The sequence below is a fragment of the Phyllobates terribilis genome, unplaced genomic scaffold, assembly GCF_046119375.1.
Source record: "Phyllobates terribilis strain yellow unplaced genomic scaffold, ASM4611937v1 Scaffold_8__6_contigs__length_399053987, whole genome shotgun sequence".
NCBI lineage: Eukaryota > Metazoa > Chordata > Amphibia > Anura > Dendrobatidae > Phyllobates > Phyllobates terribilis.
The window spans coordinates 58,165,010-58,184,651 of record NW_027362768.1 but is presented as its reverse complement, the minus strand read 5'-3'; positions in this window follow the sequence as shown (position 1 = coordinate 58,184,651).

Sequence of the window (19,642 nt, the reverse complement as noted above, 5' to 3'; positions counted from 1 at the left end):
GAGGCAGCCGGACAGAAGTGTTGGTAAGAAAGGCCAGACAAAGGACACACAAAGGGGGTCCTGTGAAGCGCTCCAAAGTTATCTGGGAGTTGTCTGAGCCCCTCACCTGGTGAGCACAGTACGACGTGGGCAGCTGTTACCTGCAGACGTGGTCTGGATAATAAGAACTGTGAGTAAAGGCCCTGAACTGCATCACTGACTCCGTGTCGTTACTGCTGCTGCCCTGCACCATCACCCCCATCCTCCGCATACACTGCCCTGAGGCTATACTCCTCCCGTGGGGAGTTATGCTACGCTCTGCTGCACCCACAACACCAGCCTTAGCGGTCTGCCCTGTAGCGGCGGTTCACTCTGACCGCAATCCACGCGTGGCGTAGTCGGACATTTAAACATCAAAACCACATAAATAGTTCCGCCACTGGTTTGACCGCCCTGAGCCACGGAACCGGATCGCCGCCACGAAGACTACAACCACCAGCATCCACCAAAAAGGGTCCGGCTCCGGGTGTCCCAAGGCCCAGGGGGTGCGTCAGAACATTTTCATCACCTTTCACAATCACCAATGGGACAAGGCAGGGATGTCCTCTGTCCCCTCTCTTATACATCCTAGTGACGGAGCACCTGCTCTCATCAATTCGCCATAACCCCAATATTAGGTGGATTGAGGTGGGAGGCACCGAGTACAAGTGCTCTCTATTTGCTGATGATGTCCTAGTATATATCACTCAATCACATATATCCATCCCTGCTGTTATGGCTGAAATAGATCACTTTGTTACATGGTAAAATTTTAAAATCAATGCAGCGAAGTCTGAGGCCCTCGATGTCTCCCTCCCTAAATCCATATAGGATTCCATCCAGTCCAACTTTCCCTTTGCCTGGCCCTCACAGGGTATCAAATACTTAGGAATTCCTATTCATAGAGACCTCTCCCATCTATGTTATCTTAATTTTGGGCCCTTTATTGAACAATTCCATACAGACCACGGTTGGCAAGTTAGAACTGTAAGATTCACTACGTGAACCACTGGTGTTTTGTGGAAAAGCACATGTATACCGCGTTCCAAATTATTATGCAAAAAGTGTTTAGGAGTGATAAGGGAAGAATTTGTTTGTTTGTCAGTTAAACTCATTGATGGTGATGTGTGTCAGGGCTCTTTATATCACTGTAAGCAATTGCAGACACCTGTGCTAATTAGTTTGGCAGGTGTGTCCAATGAAAGGCAAGACTACTTAAGAAGGCTCTCTCACATTATTAAGCAGCCTACATTTTCTGCCAAAATGGGAAAGAAAAAGGATGTGTCGGCTGCTGAGAAGCAACAAATTGTGGAGTGTTTAGGTCAAGGCATGACTACAATCAACATTGTGCGATGATCAGGATGAAGTGTCTTGGCAATCAAGAAGTATGTAGCTGATTCACAGTACACACGTGTGCGTGCTGATAAGGGCAAATTGAGGACTCTTTCCTACAGGCAATTACGTCAGGTTGAAACAGCAGCGGCAAAAAAGCCTTGTCATAGCAGCAGACATGTTTTTGAAGCTGCTTGTGCCTCCAACGTCCCCCGAACAACAAGATGCAGGGTCCTTCAGAGGTTTGCAGCTGTGCATATGCCATCCTGCCGACCTCCTCTATCCACTTCACACAAGCAGAAACGGCTCCAGTGGGCCAAACATTACATGAAGACTGATTTCAAAACTGTTTTGTTCACGGATGAGTGCCGTGCAGCGCTCGATGGTCCAGATGAATGGAGTGGAGGATGGCTGGTTGATGGACACCCCACGCAAACACGGCTACAGCGCCAACAAGGAGGAGGTGGAGTAATGTTTTGGGCTGGAATCATGGGGAGAGAGATTGTCGGCCCCTTTAGGATCCCTGAAGGCGCTAAAGATGAACTCCATAATGTATGTGGATTTTCTCAAACAGCACTTCCTGCCATGGTTCAAGAAGAAGAACCGTGTATTTCACAGCAAGATCATTTTTCTGCATGATAATGCACCATCTCATGCTGCACATAAAACATCTGCATCTCTGGCTGATATGGGCATAAAAGGGGACAAACTTATGGTGTGACCCCCATGCTCCCCTGACCTGTACCCCATTCAGAACCTTTGGAGCATCATTAAAAGGAGTGTCTATGATGGCGGGAGGCAGTTCACATCTAAGCAACAGCTCTGGGAGGGTATTCTGTCCTCATGCAAAACAATTGAAGCAGAAACCATCCAAAACCTGACAAATTCAATGGACGAGAGAGTTCAGAAGCTCCTTTCGAACAAGGGGTCCTATGTGAAAATGTAACATCACCTAGAATAAAGTTTTGAGTTGAAAACTGTTTGATTTCAGTTTCTAACAACCTGCTAATGCTTATAATTTCAAAAATGACCATTTTTTTGGTCTTTATTAAAATGAAAAGGTTGATCGAAAAGTTTGGGGGATCTAAGAGTGTGGCAACCCAGTAGTCATGATTACTTCGAATTCTGACAATATGAGGGTCATGCTGCAGGTAGTGCAGCAAGAAGGCACTTATGTGTCTTGCGCATCTCGGAGCCCCAAAATTATTTTCCGGGCTAGATGCAGCTAAAAATTATTTTTAATTTTAAATCTGGTGAAGCTTATTATAGATGGCCTAATAGGATCAGTGCTGCACACTGCTACAAAGCCCAAATTATTTTCCAGTCAAGATACAGATAAACATGATTAGTAATTTGAAAGCTTAAAACGGTTGGTAGGGTGATTTAACCAATCATCAAGCTTTTACTCTCCCCAGGATGACACAGGGGTAGAAAAGTCGTTTCGGATCCATGATTTGTTCATCTTTATGAACGTGAGTCTGTCTACATTATCAGTGGAGAGCCGCGTGCGCTTATCTGTCAGCACACCACCAGCAGCGCTGAACACACGTTCAGATAGAACGCTGGCTGCGGGGCATGACAAGATCTCCAAGGCGTAAGTGGCTAGCTCCGGCCATTTATCCAGATTGGAAGCCCAAAAAGAGCAAGGGTCCAGTGACACAGTCGTGGCTTCAATGTTTACTTGGAGATACTCCTGTACCATCGTCTCTAGGCGTTGACTATGTGTCAGACTTCTTGTCTCCTGTGGCCTTGCAAAGGATGGGCTAAAAAAGTATTGAAATGATTCCGCAAAATTGATGTTACCAGCAGATACTGTGGTTCTGTTACGGTTTGAGTGCTGAACACTTGACGGTCCCACGGTTGGCAAGTTGGAACTGTGAGATTCACTACGTGCACCACTGGTATTTTGTGGAAAAGCACATGTAAGATTCTGCAACAGTCTCTGCTGATACTCCTGCATGCGTGCATCCCTTTCTATGGCAGGAATAATTTCTGCAAATTTACTTTTGTACCGGGGATCTAACAGTGTGGCAACCCAGTAGTCAGGATTATTTCTAATTCTCACAATTCGAGGGTCATGTTGCAGGTAGTGCAGCAAGAAGGCACTCATGTGTGTTGCGCATCCAGGAGCACCAAGTCCCTGTTGTGTTGGTGGCGAGGTAACAATCATGCTTCCTTCCTCTGTCCTCTCCCCCCAACCTCGCACAACAGAAATGTGATCAAGGTCTCCCTCATCTGATGAGTCTTCCATCAGTTCGTCCTCCACTTCTTCCTGGGCTCCTGCACCTTCCTCACTAGTTTGGCTGCTACCATGCGCCCTGGTAAAATCATCTCCCCCACCCTCACATGCCTGCCGCCTTGGTGCTGCCGACCGTCTGGACCTTGCAGATGTTAGCCCTTCCGCATACAACTCCTCCTCCTCTACTTCCTCCACCTCCTCTTGTGCCACCACCTGACTCCGAATTCTGTTTAACATGTGCTCCAGCATGTAAATCACCGGAATAGTCATGCTGATAATGGCATCGTCAGCACTAAACATCTTCGTCGCCATTTCAAAACTGTGCAGAAGGGTGCATAGGTCCCTGATCTGAGACCACTCCTCCAGCGTGATTTGCCCCACCTCTGAATCTCGTTGGCCCAGGCTATACGTCAGAACGTATTGCACCAGGGCTTGTCGGTGCTGCCACAGTCGCTGCAACATGTGCAGAGTTGAATTCCACCGGGTAGGCACATCGCATTTTAGCCGGTGAAGTGGCAGGCCCAACGACTTCTGTAGAGATGTAAGTCGCTGAGCTGCGGGATGCGAACGGCGGAAGTGAGCACACAGCGACCGTGCCCTCTGCAGAAGGCCATCTAGTCTGGGATAGTGGGCTAAAAATTGCTGGACAACCAGGTTCAACACGTGAGCCATACAAGGCACGTGTGTGACATTGCCCCGGCGAAGGGCCGCACCCAGGTTTGCAGCATTGTCGCACACGGCCTTCCCTGGTTTCAGGTCCAGTGGAGACAACCATTCATGAAATTGGTTCTCCAGAGCTGACCACAACTCCTCAGCTGTGTGACTCACATTTCCCAGACATTTCAATGTAAAAACCGCCTGATGACGTTGAGCCCTACTGCCAGCATAGTAAGGAGGTGTGCAGGATCCCTTCTGCGCAGTTAGAAAGCTTGTGGCATGACCAGACAGCCTTTGGGTGCAGGTGGAAGACCGAGAGGAGGTTGAGGAGGCAGAAGCAGTGGAGGAAAAATGACATAAAGAGGATTGACGCACAACTCGTGGGGACGGCAAGACTTGGACAGCAGCCCCTTGTCCTGCTGTCACCATAGTTACCCAGTGCCCAGTCAGCGACATGTAACGCCCCTGTCCATGCCTACTCGTCCAAGTGTCTGTGGTGAAATGCACCCTGTCACACACAGAGTTTCTCAAAGAAGCGGTGATGTTGTGTGCGACATGCTGGTGGAGCGCAGGCACACCTTTCTTTGAGAAGTAGTGCCGACTGGGCATCTGGTACTGGGGCACTGCGACGGACATAAGGTCTCGAAAATCCTCTGTGTCCACCAGGCGGAAAGGCAGCATTTCTGTAGCCAAGAGCTTGCAGATGGTGAAATTCAACCTCTTAGCTTTCTCATGGCTAGGAGGAAATGGTCTTTTACTTGTCCACATCTGAGGGACCGAGGGCTGGCTATTGTGCTTAGACGGGGTTGATAAGGGTGTCCCCGGCAAACTGCCGGTCTGTGAGGAAGATGCAGGCGGACATGTTAGGTTGCCTTGATCCAAAGGTGGTGCTATCGATGTCGGACAGCGCTCAAGACCAGCTGGTGTTACCACCTCCAAAGAAAATGATGACCTGCCAATCACGCTGGCTGTTGCGGGTAAAGAGGTGGCAGGTCTGCGCCCCAAAACAGGTGTGACTGCTGTCCCCCCAGTCACAGAGGATGAAGAGGCCGCGGATGCACAAGATATGGCAGACGGTGGTTGGCCCGGCCGGCTAGACCGCATTGTAGCACACTGAGCTTCCCACTGCAACTTATGCTTCATGTCCATGTGCCGGTTCATGCATGAAGTACTCAAACTATGTATTTTTTGGCCTCTACTTAGCTTTTGCTGACAAATGTTACAGATAACACGAGTTGGGTCATCTTTATCGATCTGAAAAAATGCCCAGGCTATGCAAGGCTTAGCACCCATGCGACCTGAAGAGCCACCACGACTTGTGGTGAGAGGCAGAGTTGTGTTTGAGGATGCAGTTGTTGACGTGCTTCCAGTACTACGTCTCTGTCCAGGAAGGCGCAACCTGACCTCGTCGTCACTAGCATCTTCCTCCACCTCCTCTGCTGACCTCATCTCTTGGCTGACTGTGGGTTGACAGTAAGTGGGATCTCCGACCTCATCATCATCACCCTGTGCGTTATCACACCCGTCGTCCTCAGAGCCAACCTGTTCCTGCCCTGACAAAAAACTAATGTTGTCGCTCCAATCAGGTATTTGAGTCTTATCATCGTCTTCCTCATTGTCTCCACCAACAGGAGTTACAGTTTGGGAATGAGGGTCTACATTATGGTCAGAACCTTCTGCGTCTGGTCCTGGATCCGACTCATAAAGATTCTGGGCATCAGTGCAGATCATTTCCTCGTCTGGATTCACAGAAGCGCTGGAGTCGACCTCTGATTCCCAGGCTATAGTATGAGTAAACAGCTCTGCAGACTCAACCATCTGTTCTACCTAATACTCAGACGGGCAGCTGGAGATTTGGGAGCTGTGAGGAAGCAAGTGCGATTTGGGTGACACCTTTGAGGCCTGGAGTATTTGTGATGTTGAAGTTGATGTGGAGGAGAGCCCACTTAAAGGAGCACTTGATATCCGTTGAAGCACCTGCTGTTTTTGTGCCTCATCTGGAATTTGTAGCGATTGGCGTGGCCGTAAGAAAGGGATCTTATCACATTGTCCGCTAAAAGAAGTAGACATTTTAGTTTGGCTGGAAGATGGTCTTTCTTCTGCACCTACCCCACGGACACAACCTTTTTTCCCCTTCCCAACACGCCTATTCCCCTTTCCACCAGCAGCAGGCCTTTTTCCACTCATTTTGGTGGTTAACTAATTCACAACTCTGGAGTTGTTTGCACAAAAAAACAATGGATGGTAACCGAGCAGAGCTGAGTGGCCAAACTGTGGTATTAGGCCAAAACTATTGGCTGGGTTAGATGCAGAAAAAAATTATTTTTAATTTGCAACCTGATGGAGGTCAGTATAGATGGACTAATAGACCAAGTCCCACACACCGCTAGAAGCCCAAATATTTTTTCAGAGCTAGATGCAGAAAATTTTTTTATTCAATTTGCAACCTGATGGAGGTCAGTATAGATGGACTAATAGACCAAGTCCCACACACTGCTAGAAGCCCAAATATTTTTTCAGAGCTAGATGCAGAAAAAAATTATTTTTAATTTGCAACCTGATGGAGGTCAGTATAGATGGACTAATAGACCAAGTCCCACACACCGCTAGAAGCCCAAATATTTTTTCAGAGCTAGATGCAGAAAAAAATTATTTTTAATTTGCAACCTGATGGAGGTCAGTATAGATGGACTAATAGACCAAGTCCCACACACCGCTAGAAGCCAAAATATTTTTTCAGAGCTAGATGCAGAAAAAAATTATATTCAATTTGCAACCTGCTGGAGGTCAGTATAGAAGGACTAATAGAACAAGTCCCACACACTGCTAGAAGCCCAAATATTTTTTCAGAGCTAAATGAAGAAAAAAATTATTTTTAATTTGCAACCTGATGGAGGTCAGTATAGATGGACTAATAGACCAAGTCCCACACACTGCTAGAAGCCCAAATATTTTTTCAGAGCTAGATGCAGAAAAAAATTATTTTTAATTTGCAACCTGATGGAGGTTAGTATAGATGGACTAATAGACCAAGTCCCACACACTGCTAGAAGCCCAAATATTTTTTCAGAGCTAGATGCAGAAAAAAATTATTTTTAATTTGCAACCTGATGGAGGTCAGTATAGATGGACTAATAGACCAAGTCCCACACACCGCTAGAAGCCCAAATATTTTTTCAGAGCTAGATGCAGAAAAAAATTATATTCAATTTGCAACCTGCTGGAGGTCAGTATAGAAGGACTAATACAACAAGTCCCACACACTGCTAGAAGCCCAAATATTTTTTCAGAGCTAAATGAAGAAAAAAATTATTTTTAATTTGCAACCTGATGGAGGTCAGTATAGATGGACTAATAGACCAAGTCCCACACACTGCTAGAAGCCCAAATATTTTTTCAGAGCTAGATGCAGAAAAAAATTATTTTTAATTTGCAACCTGATGGAGGTCAGTATAGATGGACTAATAGACCAAGTCCCACACACTGCTAGAAGCCCAAATATTTTTTCAGAGCTAGATGCAGAAAAAAATTATTTTTAATTTGCAACCTGATGGAGGTCAGTATAGATGGACTAATAGACCAAGTCCCACACACCGCTAGAAGCCCAAATATTTTTTCAGAGCTAGATGCAGAAATTTTTTTTATTCAATTTGCAACCTGATGGAGGTCAGTATAGATGGACTAATAGACCAAGTCCCACACACTGCTAGAAGCCCAAATATTTTTTCAGAGCTAGATGCAGAAAAAAAATATTTTTAATTTGCAACCTGATGGAGGTCAGTATAGATGGACTAATAGACCAAGTCCCACACACTGCTAGAAGCCCAAATATTTTTTCAGAGCTAGATGCAGAAAAAAATTATTTTTAATTTGCAACCTGATGGAGGTCAGTATAGATGGACTAATAGACCAAGTCCCACACACTGCTAGAAGCCCAAATATTTTTTCAGAGCTAGATGCAGAAAAAAATTATTTTTAATTTGCAACCTGATGGAGGTCAGTATAGATGGACTAATAGACCAAGTCCCACACACCGCTAGAAGCCCAAATATTTTTTCAGAGCTAGATGCAGAAAATTTTTTTATTCAATTTGCAACCTGATGGAGGTCAGTATAGATGGACTTATAGAATGATGCTATGCCCAAAAGATTTTACTTCACTAGGTGCAGTAAAAAAATTGGTATTCTATACACAGGTGGTATATCTTGCAACACAGATAGGCTACTCCACTGACTAACACACTCTGCAATAGGCCAAAAAGGATTAGCTTTGCTAGATTCAGCCAAATGCTGTGAAAAAAACTTGCACAGCACTGGCACAGACCTGCCTGGCAAAAACTGATAGGAACTGATGTAACCTAGTCCTGAAAAGGACTCCAATTACAATTAGTCTTTACTCCCACAATCTATCTATTTAAGAGCACAGACCTGCCTGATAAAAGTCGTAGGAAATGCTGTAACCTAGTCCTTAAAAGGACTGCAATCACAACTATTCCCTACTCCCAAGCTATCTGTATATTTGTGCGAAAATTGGCTTGAAATTAACAAGGTATAGCGCACACAGCAACAGCGGTGCCGTCTAACACGCAGCTGCAGCAGTGAGAAAATGGTGGCGACGGGGAAAATGGCTTGGTCTTATAGGGCAAGGACATGTGACATACACTGCCAATCACACATGCCCTTGCTTGTGTGAAAAAAAGCACTTCGCTCCGTATGTGCGCTGCTGATAGGCTGACAGATTGCACCTCCCCACTGCAAATGCGGGAAAGAGAAAAAAAAATGGAGATCTTCATTGTTCCTGCAGAGATCCATCCCCTGCCCCTCCCCCCGCCCCGCTGTACACTCAAACTGCGTATTAACATTAATTTTCATCATTACTGAGAAAAAATCCAGTTATGATTTTGGTGCACGAACAGTTATCGAACATAACCTCGAACAGCCGAATTTTTCTCAAATTGTTCGTGTTCGCCGACCGGCTCGAACACCGCCCAAAACAGCTCGAATTTGAGATTGGCGAACAGTTCGAGTAGAACAACGCTCATCTCTAGTTAGAACCCTCCTGTTAGTTTTTTCTATCTTGTGGTTTGCGGTCATGTGACCATCTGCCTTTATATTTCAGCTCCGCCCTTCTGGCTGTGCTGGAATTCAGTGTTCTACTGTCTCTCTAGCCTGGTGCTTCTGTGCCTTTCTCTGTCAAGCTCGCTTGGTCCTCTGGATATCTAGTACTTTTTGTCAGTTTGTCTTTTTGTGTTCTGCAACAACTTCTGTTTAGGAGGTGTCCCTTTTTTGTCCCACTCCTTAGTTCTTTTACGGAACCCTCCCTTAATTCTATAGGTCTTCAGACTAGCCGAGGATTAAGGTGGGTCTGTTCACTAGGAACAGGCAGCCCGCTACATCGTACGGATTCAGCTTAGTCTTACTGTAGGGAGATCCTATCTTTCCTTAGTACTTGTTGCGGATCATAACAATATAGTAACTGACCCAACCTGGCAGGAGGACATGCAGAGCGAGGACAGCAGCACACAGGGGAAGGGAGGCAACAGGCAGGAAGAAGCTGTGTGGTGGCCACAGACAGAAGGCAGGCAACCGTTCCCCGTAACACCAACACAATGGAATTTGCCAGTACAATTGTTAGGTCTTCCCGAGTCTGGTTGTTTTTTAAAGACTCTGCCAATAACCCCAAAAAGGCCATCTGCACCATCTGCCAGGCCAGCATCAGCAGGGGTAGCAAAACTGAACACCACAATAATGATCAAGCACATGGCAGCAAAGCACCAGACTTTGTGGGCCGAATCCGAGGGTCCAGGAACAGTGTCAGCAGGTGACAACAATGCTTCTTCTGCTGTTGTGCGTGCAAGCCAATCCCCTGTCCATAGTGCATGCAAAGATGCCTCCTGCCCTGCATCTGTTGCTGTACACTCTCTACTAGCATAATCAGCAAGCAGGTCCTTGTGCCAGCACAGCGTTCAGTTGTCGATACCCCAGTCCTTGGAACGCAAGAGCAAATACGCAGTCAACGCCCCACAGGTCACACTACTAAAATTCAACATTTTGCGACTGTTTGCGCTCGAAATGTAGTAGCCTTTTAGGCTCGTGGAGACGGAAGCTTTCCACAACCTGATGACGGTGGCCGTCCTTCGGTACTCGGTCCCCAGCCGCCACTATTTCTCCCTGTTTGCTGTCCCCGCATTACACGAGCACGTGTCCCACAACATTAGTCGTGCCCTCAACAATTCAGTTACTGGGAAAGTCCACCTAACCACAGACACGTGGAATAGTGCTTGTGGGCAGGGAAGGTACATCTCGCTGATGGCACACTGGGTTAACATAGTGGAAGCCGGGACCCAGTCGGACCTTGGGACGGAACACATCCTCCCGACGCCGAGGATTGCGGGCCCTAGGTCAATCACAGTCTACAGCTCCTGCACCTCATCCTCCTCAGCCTCCTCCTCTTCAGCCTCCATCTCCAAAATGACAACATCAGCTATAAGCTGGAAGCACTGCAGCCCTGCCTCAGCCAAGCGGCAACAGGCTTTGCTGAAGCTAATATGCTTAGGTGACAAACCGCACAATGCTGTTGTGGATAGCTCTGAAAGAGCAGGTAGATCTGTGGCTGACACCGCTGAACCTACAGCCAGGCATCGTCATGTGTGTCAATGACCGGAACCTGGTGGCGGCTCTGAGGCGAGGCGAGCTCACACATATACCATGCCTGGCCCATGTGCTTAACCTCGTGGTTCAGCAGTTTCTCAAAACCTACCCAGAGCTGCCAGATCTGCTTGTCAAAGTACTAGAAAAAAGATTAGAACCGAAAAATAGGTTACCAAACACATATATAAAGGAGATAACAGGTATCTCCATATTGGAAACTATTCAGAGGACTATGTATCTAGGGCCATTCGTATAAATAACATATATCACGAAGTGCCTAAGCAGGAAACAATACGAATATACGGCCAAAAAAATAATAGAAAATATCTTTATTGAAAAAATATATATATAGATAGATAATCACAACATCATTACAGGTTATGGTGGCACGACATATGTCAGAAAACATTACAGAGAAATAGATAAAACCTACTTAAAACCAACCACCAGGTGTCGCCACAGAGTACAGATATCGCATGCCTCATATAACATTGTGGACTATAGCCATATCAATTAGGGTAATCATATATGAAAACTGATGAGTGGCTACCATAGTTATCACCAGCACAACCACCTAAAGCTGTACACCTTCATTATATATATATAGTTTATAAGAAAATAACAAGAGAAGGAAGTGACACATCAGACATATGATTCACCTTTATATTGGGATCGAGACTGCACGCTGTGTGGCTCCCCGACGCGCGTTGCGGCGCTCCTGCCTTTGTCAAGGGGATAGCTATAACCGGAGATGTGTCCCCTATAAATACACCCACAATGGGGTGGGACCTGCCGCTAATGCCGGAACTAGATGGTCATGTGACCGTTGTCATAGTAGCACATAACGCTACCAACTATGAATACACCCACAGTGGGATGGGACCTGCCGCTGATACCGGAACCAAACAGTCATGTGACCGTAGTCATAGCAGCACATAACGCTACCCACCATGCACTGAGATCCGGAAGTTACATGACCATGTGATCGTTACCATAGCAGCGCATAGCGCTGCACACTATGCGCCGCAACCCGGAAGCCACATAAGCATGTGACCGTTACTATGGTAGCGTACAACGCTACCCACTATATATTACAATCCGGAAATCAATTAGGGCGCTATCATAGGACTATAGGGACATATGTATGTTACTGTGGCAGCACAAAAAACTGCCCACCCTGCAGATTGACCCGAAAAGGACGCAGAATGCCTCACTGCAAATAGACGACGGACTACATCAGCGTCGCAGCAGCAAGCTGCCCAGGACACGTATGGAGTCAGAAGCCACTGACAGGGAGGCATCTGCGTACAGAGTCATCACAGTAAGTATATGTATATAATACACTAAGCGATGACACTATGGGGATAACAGCATAAATGACGATGTGGGGAAAGAAGGGAAGGGAGGGGGGGGGAGGGGGAAGGAAAGAAAGAGGAAAGAACATCGCACACAGTGATGACAATATACAAAAGGTCTCAATACACCCCATATATAGCACAATCATACTAACGCAAAGAAACATGTACCTAACACCTAGCTGACTGATTACTGTATATATAAATTATCTTTGATGCTACCACCATATCTATACATATAAACTGTGCACATACGACAAGTCACATCACAATACATAGGTAATAATACATATATTCATAGAGATATAACTCATGTGTTAGTAAATATAGTATGACTATGACATATGGCATATACACAATATATATAAAGGTCAAATACAGAAAGAAATATTATACACTGCATAATATCAGATGACATAACGCATAGTGTCGCATCAAGAAGTTGTCCGGTACCCAAGAAAGAAACAAAATAATCCAGTATGGAAAAAAGGGGGGATAGGGCAACAAGTCACGTAGAATGGTCCAATATGGAAGGGAGACACGTGTCCAGTCAAAGCTCACAGATTCATAGCACCTGATAAAAAATATAAAAGTGTGCACAATTAAAAAAACAAAAAAACACAACAAAATTCACTGTAAAATATCGAACACATATGTGAGATGAAATAACAGGACCGGATTCACAAATATGGGGCGAAGCTGTTATGTTCATTTAGACCATTTGGATTTATTGTATTAAGGGTCCAAATCCACCTTGTTTCCATACGTGCCAGTCTCTGCGAAACAGGACCTCCACGTATACCCACCTCCACTGAATCAATCCCTTTGACTCTTAAAAGCCTTGGATTGCAATTATGGTATCTTTTGAAATGCTTTGGTATTGTTTTTAGCGTAGATATTTCATTTTGCTCTGATGCCGCTGATATCCCTAGAACATGTTCCCTAATACGTGTTTTGAGACAGCGCGTGGTCATCCCCACGTAGATGAGGCCACAGGGACATGTAGCATGATATATAACATTCTGAGAGCTACATGTTATGCGTTTCTTAATATCATATATATGTCTCCCTGTAGAATCTTCAAATGTGGTGCTCCTCACCACGTTAGGGCAGGCCACACACCGACCAAAGTACGCCATATGTGTGCCCATTTTAGAAAGTCAGCTACAGCTTCTGCCGCCCTTGCCGTGCTTCAGCAGCATTTGCAGCTTCCGACTCACTAACTGGTGTGTGATGTCCCCACAAGTTGAAACTCTGCAGATGTTGGGAAGGATTTGTGAGCAGAAGAGGGCAGTTGTTGAATACCAGCATCAACAAGGCCATCGATATTCAGTTCAGACTCCACACATAAGTCCTCAGGAGCGGACATGGATGTCAGACATCTGTACCATCCTCCAAAACTTTGAGGATTCCACCAAGATGGTGAGCGGCGATGATGTCATAATTAGCGTCACCATCCCGACGTCTTCTGAAAGATGATGCATTGCAGACAGAGCATGATGAGATGGAGCAAGGAACCATGCAGGGTGATTACACACAGCCCACCCTCATCTCATCCCAACATGGATTGGGTGACAATGAGGAAGAGGAGGAGGAGGAAGAACAGGAGCTAGTTTCATGCGCTATAGATGGTACTACCTGCACAACTGTCATACCGTTTGTTCAACGAGGATGGCCTGAGGATAGGGAGGAGGGGGAGGAGGAGGAGGAGAGCATGGTCAGTCGTCCTCTTGGTGAGGAGACAGAAGTCTTGCCTGTTAGCAGTCTGGCACGCATGGCTGAGTTTATGTTACGCTGCCTTTCCTGTGATGCTCGCTTTCTACAAATTTCGGGTGGCAGTCATTACTGCTTGGTGACACTTCTAGACTCACGCTACCAGGAAAACTTTATATCTCTTATTCCTGAAGTGGACAGTACTACAAAAGTGGGGCAGTATGAAAAGGTCCTTGTTGCGGAACTATTAAAAAAATTCCCATCTGAAAACGCTGGCGGCAGAGGTCACAGTTCGTTGGACAACCAAGGAGTACAGGCGAGAGAGACACAACTCCGATCCAGCAGAGGCAGGGGAACACTGTCAAAGTTCTGGGAGAGTTTTCTCAGCCCCTCCCACCGCACTGGCCCTGCGGCTCGGGGTACTCTCACAAGGAGTACAAAGTTTGGGAAGAAGCTGAGGGAGTACCTTGCCGACCATACCAACATCCTCCGTGATTCCTCTATGCCTTATAATTATTGAAGAAGAGCGGCAGGAGCCTAGGCTCTGAACAGAAGATCCATCACAAATGTGAGGGCAAATAGTATACATTTTATTGAACAAATACAATTAGGGGTGAAAAAACATACATGAAAGACACACAGTGTCTTAAAATGGCGCGCACAGTGGAATAAAACACTCCATATGGACCATAATTAACATAGTATATATAGTCACCTATTATAACATTAGTATGCAGGTGCATTGATTAAATATGTCGCTTATGGGAGCTTAATTCAATAGATCGACCATGAAAAACATGTCTAAAAGAGGCATGTTGCCTCTAAATGGAGATTACCTTAAATGTCTGTCCACGTGCGCATTTTAAGGTTGTAAAATGGTAAAATGACATTTCCTGGTGAATGCATTTGTCACGGTTGAAAGCAATGCAAAAGTGCAAAAACGCATCAAAAACTCTACGTGTGAACATAGTCCAAGGTGTGGAGGAGCATTTTTTGTTTTGGTTATTTATTTTGCCTTATATACAAGTCATTACCCTGGAAAGGATGTTCCTTAACATATTTCCCAGGAAAATCCATTTTGGTTTTGTTTTTGTATATTATATTGTGAGTCCGTAAAAGTGGCGTAATACCTCTGACAACGTTGTTTACAGCAGTGGTCTAGGAGTCAGAAATGCTTCCAGGGGTCTTCCCCATGCTGTTCCCATGTCATTTGACCACTGTTCCCATCGATTTGAGCAATTTTTAGGCCCTGCGCAGACGGCCGGGGGGAGCCGCCTGAAAAATGCTCCAGTTTCCCATAGACTTACATTGGGCTCGTTGCTCGTTGCTCGAGCACCCGAGTATTCCAATTTGCTCGACCCGAGCAGCCGAGCATTTTAGAGCTTGTCCATCACTAATTATGACAGCTTTCCTCCGATGCATCTTCGCTATGGTATCTAAAGGGACCAATTTTTGCAACTGAGATGAAACTGCAGTCAAATTGTGGACCTTCGCACTGAAGTACATGATCTCACTGCGAGATTTAACCCCTTCCCGACCCGTGTCACACCGTTTGTGACATGGAAAACAGTTCGTTCCCGACCCATGTCACAGTGTCTGTGACATGGAGGGAAAGAGCCCCTGCAGCCCCTGCGAGCGGGGTCGCTCAGGTGTCACAGTTGCTACTGCAACTGGACATCCTGAAGTCGACCCCCCGGGGGGTGGATTAACCCCCCCATGCCTGGGACCCCTCCGATTGGCTGTTTCATTTTCACTTTTAATGAAACTGCCAATCGGTATGAATTAAGTATTTCACCAATGAAAATTGGTGTAATATTTAAATCTGGGCATGGCCTGATGCTTACAGGTGACACTCCCCCCTGCCCCCCCCCCTCCCCCCAGATCTGATTGGGGGGCTAGCGTCACATGGATACTAGCCCCAATCAGATGTGGAGGGAGTTTTTAATGATGGCCGCAACTGCCCGTCCATGGATCGGGTGCCGGCCGTTGTGGACCCTCTGCTGCTGCCTCCTGTGGACCCTCTGCTGCTGCCCCCCCCCGTGGACCCTCTGCAGCTGCCCCCCCGTGGATCGCTTCTGCCACCGCTGATCGCCTGCTGCCGCCGCTGATCTGCATCAGGTAGTATTGCCCCCGCTCCCCCCCGACCCCCCCTCCACTCCACCCTGCCCCCCCCTCCACCCCCGACCCCCTCTCCACTTTCATACCTGCACCCCGACCTCCGCTCCCTCTGCTCCCTCTCCCACGTCTTCATCCACCGGCTGCTACTCTCCTTCTGACAGCCGGTGGACTGTGATCACAGCAGCAGCAGGCTAAGTGTAAATGCCCTGCTCCTGTGATCAAACCCACCATCCCCCAGTCCCAGTGATATCACCCCCCACCTCCCAATAATCACCCCTCCCCCCAGTGTTCACCCCCCCTGTCCCCAGTGTTCACCCCCCCTGTCCCCAGTGTTCACCCCCCCCAGTGTTCACCCCCCCTGTCCCCAGTGTTCACCCACCCTGTCCCCAATGTTCACCCCCACCTGTCTCCAGTGTTCACTCCCCATCCCCAGTGTGCACCCCCCCATCCCAGTGATCATCCCCCCCCCGCAAACCCAGTGATCACCCCCCTGCTGCTGGCTCCTGCTCCCCTTTCTGCCCCAGTAATCACCCCCCTTGCTGCTGCCGGCTCCTGCCCCAGTGATCACCCCCCTTGCTGCTGCCGGCTCCTGCCCCAGTGATCACCCCCCTTGCTGCTGCCGGCTCCTGCCCCAGTGATCACCCCCCTTGATGCAGCTGCTGGCTCCTCCATCTCTTCAGCCCCCCCCTACGCCTGACAGCCCTGTACGCCTGACAGCCCCGTACGCCTGACAGCCCCGTACGCCTGACAGCCCCATACGCCTGACAGCCCCCTACGCCTGACAGCCCCCTACGCCTGACAGCCCCCACACGTGACTGCAGAAGGTTACACCAAGCACACACACACACACGTACACTCACACTATAATAAAGTTTAATTTTTTTTTTTTTTACACACGCACACAGCACACAAAATGTCCCGCCCGTCCCACTCATCCCAGTCTAGGGCGTACTCAGCTTAGGAGGCTATGTCAGGTTGGTGTGTGTGTTGTAGTGTGTGTGTGTGTGTGGTGTATACACTACAATATACCACACCGCACACCAACCTGACATACACTACACAATGGTGTCCACTAACAAATTGGAACCATGTTGCGTTTGGAGAGTCCCTGTGTGCCCAAACATTGGAGCTCCCCAACAAGTAACCCCATTTTGGAAACTCGACCCCCCAAGGCACCTATCTAGATGCATAGTGAGCACTTGGAACCCCCAGGTGCTTCACAAATTGATTCATAAAAATGAAAAAGTGGAAAAAAAAACACTTTTTTATTTTTACGGATTAATTTGTGAAGGACCTGGGGGTTCCAAGTGCTCACTATGCATCTAGATAGGTGCCTTGGGGGGTCTAGTTTCCAAAATGGGGTCACTTGTGGGGGAGCTCCAATGTTTGGCCACACAGCGGCTCTCCAAACGCAACATGGTGTCTTCTAACAATTTGAGCCGACAATTTGTTAGCGGACACCATGTTGCTTTTGGAGAGCCGCTGTGTGCCCAAACATTGGAGCTCCCCCACAAGTGACCCTATTTTGGAAACTAGACCCCCCAAGGCACCTATCTAGATGCATAGTGAGCACTTGGAACCCCCAGGTGCTTCACAAATTGATTCATAAAAATGAAAAAGTGGAAAAAAAAACACTTTTTTATTTTTACGGATTGATTTGTGAAGGACCTGGGGGTTCCAAGTGCTCACTATGCATCTAGATAGGTGCCTTGGGGGTCTAGTTTCCAAAATGGGGTCACTTGTGGGGGAGCTCCAATGTTTGGCCACACAGCGGCTCTCCAAACGCAACATGGTGTCTTCTAACAATTTGAGCCGACAATTTGTTAGCGGACACCATGTTGCTTTTGGAGTGCCGCTGTGTGCCCAAACATTGGAGCTCCCCCACAAGTGACCCCATTTTGGAAACTAGACCCCCCAAGGCACCTATCTAGATGCATAGTGAGCACTTGGAACCCCCAGGTGCTTCACAAATTGATTCATAAAAATGAAAAAGTGGAAAAAAAAACACTTTTTTATTTTTACGGATTAATTTGTGAAGGACCTGGGGGTTCCAAGTGTTCACTATGCATCTAGATAGGTGCCTTTGGGGGTCTAGTTTCCAAAATGGGGTCACTTGTGGGGGAGCTCCAATGTTTGGCCACACAGCGGCTCTCCAAACGCGACATGGTGTCCGCTAACAAATTGAATGGAAAATCGGCTCAAATTGTTAGCGGACACCATGTTGCGTTTGGAGAGCCCCTAATGTGCCTAAACAGTGGAGCTCCCCCACAAGTGACCCCTTTTTGGAAACTAGACCCCCCAAGGCACCTATCTAGATGCATAGTGAGCACTTGGAACCCCCAGGTGCTTCACAAAATGATCTGTGAAAACAAAAAAGTACTTTTTTTTTCACAAAAATTTTCTTTTAGCCTAAATTTTTTAATTTTCACATGGGTAACAGGATAAAATGCATCCTAAAATGTATTGGTCAATTTCTCCTGAGTACACTGATACCTCATATGTAGTCATAAACCACTGTTTGGGCACATGGCAGGGCTCAGAAGAGAAGGAGCGCAATTTGACTTTTGGAGCTAATTTTCCATTCAAAAAGTAAAATGGTGCTCCTTCCCTTCTGACCCTGCCGTGTGCCCAAACAGTGGTTTATGACCACATATGAGGTATCAGTGTACTAAGGAGAAATTGACCAACAAATTTTAGGGTGCATTTTATCCTGTTACCCATGTGAAAATTAAAAAATTTAGGCTAAAAGAAAATTTTTGTTAGAAAAATAAAAATGTTCATTTTTTTCTTCCATGTGGCTTTAGTTCCTGTGATGCACCTGAAGGGTTAATAGTCTTCTTGAATGTAGTTTTGAGTAGTTTTGAGGGGTGCAGTTTTTGGAATGGTGTCACTTTTGGGTGTTTTCTGTCATAAAGACCCCTCAAAGGGACTTCAAATGTGATGTGGTCACTAAAAAAATTATTTTGTAAATTTTGCTGGAAAAAAGATAAATTGCTGATGAACTTTGAACCCTTCAAACAACATTTTTTTTTTTCCAAAATTGTGCTAATGTAAAGTAGACATGTGGGAAATGTTATTTATTAACTATTTTATGTCACATCACTCTCTGGTTTAGTAGAAAAAAAATTCAAAATTTGAAAATTGCAAAATTTTCAAATTTTTTCCCATACTTTTGATTTTTTCACAAATAAACGCAAATATTATCGACCTAAATTTAATACTAACATGAAGCCCAATATGTCACGAAAAAACAATCTCAGAATCGCTAGGATCCGTTGAAGTGTTCCAGAGTTTTTACTTCGTAAAGGGACACTGGTCAGAATTTACAAAAATGCCAAGGTCTTTAGGGTCAAAATAGGCTGGGTCCTGAAGGGGTTAAGGCAAGGGGTTATCCTTACAAAGTTGTCTCAAAAGCATTTCAACATTGTGCCAACAGCAATCATCACGATTTTCTTAAATCTTGCCCTCGACCAACAGTATCAACTACCAATTTGGTTACCACTTATATCAACCAGTGGGGAGATATTTATCATGTTTTACAACAGAATTGGGAGATTTAA